Source organism: Henckelia pumila, chromosome 1, assembly GCF_033568475.1.
Source record: "Henckelia pumila isolate YLH828 chromosome 1, ASM3356847v2, whole genome shotgun sequence".
Classification (NCBI taxonomy): domain Eukaryota; kingdom Viridiplantae; phylum Streptophyta; class Magnoliopsida; order Lamiales; family Gesneriaceae; genus Henckelia; species Henckelia pumila.
In genome coordinates, this window is record NC_133120.1 from 135,247,552 (window position 1) to 135,252,406 (window position 4,855).

Below are 4,855 nucleotides of genomic sequence, written 5' to 3' on the forward strand. Positions count from 1 at the left end.
AAATTTGATCTAAAAATGGTAACGGAAAGTGATCTTTTCTAGTTGCATCATTTAATTTTCTATAATCAATGCACATACGCCAACTAGATGGAATCCTAGCTTGTAATAATTCTCCCTTTTCATTTTTTATAACAGTGATGCCTGATTTTTTTGGTACTACTTGTGTTGGACTTACCCATTTACTATCCGAGATTGGATAAATAATTCCGGCATCTAATAGTTTTAAAACTTCATTTTTAACAACTTCTTTCATGTGTGGATTTAATCTTCTTTGTGGTTGTTGATATGTTTTAGCATTTTCTTCCAAATGAATTCTATGTGTGCAGATTAAAGGATTTATACCTTTTATATCTTGCAAAGTCCATCCAATTGCATTTTTGTGTTTTTTAAGTAGTGTTATTAAATCTTCTTCTTGTTTTGGTAAGAGGGTAGAAGATATTACAATAGGATATGTTTGATTTTCACCAAGAAAAGCATATTTTAGTTCTATTGGCAAGGGTTTTAATTCAAGTTTTGGATGATCATTTTCTTTTACTTCTTCAAGTTCATTAATTTCTTCAAATAACTTTGATTTAAAAACATTTTTTGAATCAAAACTTTCCACTAAACAAACTTCAGATTGTTGATTTAAGTTTTTTTGGTGTATATTTTCTTCCACAATTGTTTCTATTGCATTATCATCTTCATCTTCATTAATACTTGGTTGTTTACATAAATTGAACACATTAAGTTCTAAAGTCATATTTCCAAAAGACAATTTCATTATTCCATTTCGACAATTAATTAAAGCATTTGAAGTTGCTAGAAATGGACGTCCCAATATTACTGGAATTTCGTTATGTACTTCTATTGGTTGTGTATCCAAGACAATAAAATCCACAGGATATATGAATTTATCGACTTGAACTAACACATCTTCTACGATACCTCTAGGTATTTTGATTGACCTATCGGCTAGTAAAAGAGTAACAGATGTAGGTTTTAAATCTCCCAACTTAAGCTTTTCATAAACTGAATAAGGAATTAAATTCACACTTGCTCCCAAATCTAACAAAGCTTTTTTAATTTTATTTTTTCCAATAATACATGAAATTGTTGGACAACCGGGATCTTTATATTTCAAGGTAGAATTATTTTGAATAATAGAACTTACTTGCTCCGTTAAGAATGCTTTCTTCTTTACATGCAATTGTCTTTTTACAGTACATAAATCTTTTAAAAAACTTTGCATAAGAAGGCACTTGTTTAATAGCATCTAATAATGGAATATTTATTTTTACTTGTTTAAAAACTTCATAAATATCAGAATCATTTTTTTGTTTTTTATTATTAACTAATGCATGAGGGAAAGGAACATGTTTATTTGACTCACATATTATTTCAGATAATTTATCATCAACTTTCTTAATCTTAGGACTCAAAGTATCATCTTTCTCGAAAGTATCAAGATTTTCATCCTTACTCTTTGAGTTTGACTGATCTTTGTTTTCATCACTATATGGATCATTAACTATTTTACCACTTCTAAGAGTAATAACAGATTTTACTTGATCAAATTTTTCTTGATTTTGATTTTTAGGATTAGGTTGTGGTTGAGATGGAAATTTTCCTTTTTCATGAATATTAAGTGCAGATGCAAATTTTGCAAGAGTTTCTTTCAAATCATTCATAGATTGAATGTTTTGAATATTGATAGACTCTTGCTTTTGAATGTATGCATGAATTTCATCTTCAAAATTTTTTCTTGGAGGTGGGATATAAGGAGCATAACCTTGATGATTTTGGTTATTTTGAAAAGGTTGTTGTGAAGGTTGTGCATTATTATCGTTCCTCCAACTAAAATTGGGATGATTTCTCCAACCAGGATTGTATGTTTGTGAAAAAGGATCTAATGTTGGTTTTTTAAAATTGTTAACATAATTGGCTTGTTCATGGAGACATTCTTTAAATGAAGGCAAAGTAGGACAATTTTTTGTAAGATGATCATGTGTGTCACATATATGACAAACAATTTCTTGAACACTTTTTAATTGATCACTCTTTTTCATTTCTAATGACTCGATTTTTCTTGCTAAAGATGCAAGTTTAGCTTGAACATCTACATCATCTTTAAGATGATAAATACCACCCCCATTTGTTGAATTATTGGTTTTACTTGGTGGTTCAATTGAGCCTATATTATCCCAATTTTGAGCATTTTCTGCTAATGACTCCAAATATTCCATAGCTTCATTTGGGTTTTTATCTTCAAAAGTTCCATTACACATGAATTCTATCATTTGCCTATCTTTAGGTATTAAACCTTCATAAAAGTGAGAAACTATTCTCCATATTTCAAAACCATGATGTGGGCATGTATTAAGTAACTCTTTATATCTATCCCAACATTGATAAAATGTTTCCCCTTGTTTTTGAGAAAAAGTTGTAATTTGTCTTTTAAAAGAGTTTGTTCTATGGGAAGGAAAAAACTTTTTTAAAAATTGTTGTTGCATTTCTTCCCATGATCTTATTGAACTTGATCTCAAATTTTGCAACCATGTTTTAGCTTTATCTTTTAAGGAAAAAGGGAAAAGCTTTAATCGAACAGTATCCATGCTACAATTTTGATCATTATAAGTGTTGCAAACCTCCTCAAATTCTCTTAAATGCAAATATGGATTTTCAGAATCTAAGCCATGAAAATTTGGTAAAAGTTGAATGACTTGTGGCTTAAAATTGAAATTAGATGCATCAGGAGGAAAAACTAAACAAGATGGTGTACTAGTTCTTATTGGATTCATATGGTGCCTAAGTGTTCTTGATTGTTCATGTTCTTGATGATGATTATTATTATTATTATCATCTTGATTATTAGAATTATCGTCCATGTTTAAAATATTTTCAGTTACTCGAACAAGTCTACCACTTTTTTTACGACTCCAAACAATCATACAATAAAAAACAACATACTATTTACATAATAACAAAATTAAACTTAATTTATACCTCCTCGGCAACGGCGCCAAAAACTTGCTACAACTTAAATTGTAATTCACCCAAGTGTAGGTTGTCTGCAAGTAATATACTCGTGAGTACGAGATCGATCCACGGAGAGGATGTTGTAAGTTTAATTTTAGCAATAATATATTATAGATAAAAATATTATTATAAAACTTCAAATACACAAATTATAAAATTGTCAAGGTTTCAAAGGTTCATTGTTGGTTTATTTAAGATTGTTTAATAAAAATAAATAAAAGAAACTAAAATAAGAATAAACATAAAAGAACAATGAAATATTTAAACAAGTATATCATATAATATAGTTCCCACTATATTAATATCAGTCGATATTTAATACATGGTACCCATAATATATATATAAATGCATAAATATAAATTGACATAAAAGTAAATGTTAGATCAAATCACAATATTTCATTTAGAACAACCGGCAGAGCCACGCTATCGTCAAAATAAAATATATGATTTTATTAGATGCGATAAAGTAAATGTTAGTTGCGGAAAAGTAAATGTTATATGCGAGAAAGTAAATGTTAGTTGCGGAAAAGTAAATGTTATATGCGAGAAAGTAAATGTTAGTTGCGGAAAGTAAATGTTAGTTGCGATAAAGTAAAAGTTAGATGCGAGAAAGTAAATGTTAGTTCAAATCACAATATATTATTTAGAACAACCGACAGTGTCACGCTATCGTCTAAATAATATATATGACTTTATTATAAATAGATACATATATTTATAGTATATAATTATTGTAGTATTTATTGTATCATATTTGACAACAAATCAAGGTAACCACATTCAAGGTACCAAGCATTTGATGTAAATAGATAACAACAAATCATCCAAAATTATACCTACAAATAAAGATCAATTAGTAAAAATAAAAATAGAAAAGAAAAGAATATACAAAATATAAACAATCTTACTTGACCAACAATGAAACCTTTTCACCTTGACATAAATAGATTTAGCTTTCCATTAACATGAAACTCAAGAATAAAGATAAAAGAAATTTCATACTTGAACTTGAGAAACTTGCACACTCAAACTTTTATTCTCACACACACAATATTTATTTTACAAATGAAGAATTCTCTACACTCTTGCATACTACAAAGCTTATACAACACATCTATTTATAGGCCAAATGAGAGCAAGAGTCCAAGGCTCATTAAATGTGAAATAGTAAAGTTGGTGGGTGCTTGTCTCCTTGAATGTCAATACCATGACCCAACTTTAATTGGCATGTTTGATGCCTTAGACCACCGATTCAGCCTTTCTTTTCAACATAGAACACGTAGGATATTTTGTGTAGATGTGTTTGGACAACTCATTCACCCCTTTTGGATAAAATATGAAATACTTATGATATTTTTACTCCAAGCTGGTCATAGTAAAAGTAAATCTATCTCCATTTTGATGTTTGATTATTTTGATCATCTTAATGAAGTTTTTGGAATTTCTTGTCTTCTACAAAGTTGAAGATGCCTCTTTTGTGATTCTACAGGTTTTGAGGTTACTCCATTATGACCTCTGTAGCTTGAGTAATTTTATTTTTACCAAACCTGCGCAAACCGTAAAATACAACATTTTAGTAAAACATTTAAATATAAACACATAACACTAAAATAATACAACTTCATAATTTTAATTAAACTTAAAATTTAAAACACACTTTTTAACATATAAATAATTACAAATTTTAAGTTTCATCAGATGGCTATCATGAAACACATCTTATAGTCACTGTATATTCTAAACAGTTCCTAGTCGATTGAGCCGTCCGTTAATAAGGATAAGGATCGCTCGAGATTGAGACTAGCATTTGCGATGCAGAGTACCACGTTTCATT

General features: G+C 28.9%; 1 non-coding gene across 1 annotated transcript; it reads left to right on the plus strand.

Annotated features, from left to right (window-relative positions):
• Positions 1–2,337: 2,337 nt before the first annotated feature.
• On the plus strand, positions 2,338–2,448 carry LOC140876863 (small nucleolar RNA R71). Its single transcript, XR_012149094.1, has one exon. It is a non-coding gene; the product is annotated as a small nucleolar RNA R71 (small nucleolar RNA).
• Positions 2,449–4,855: the final 2,407 nt, after the last annotated feature.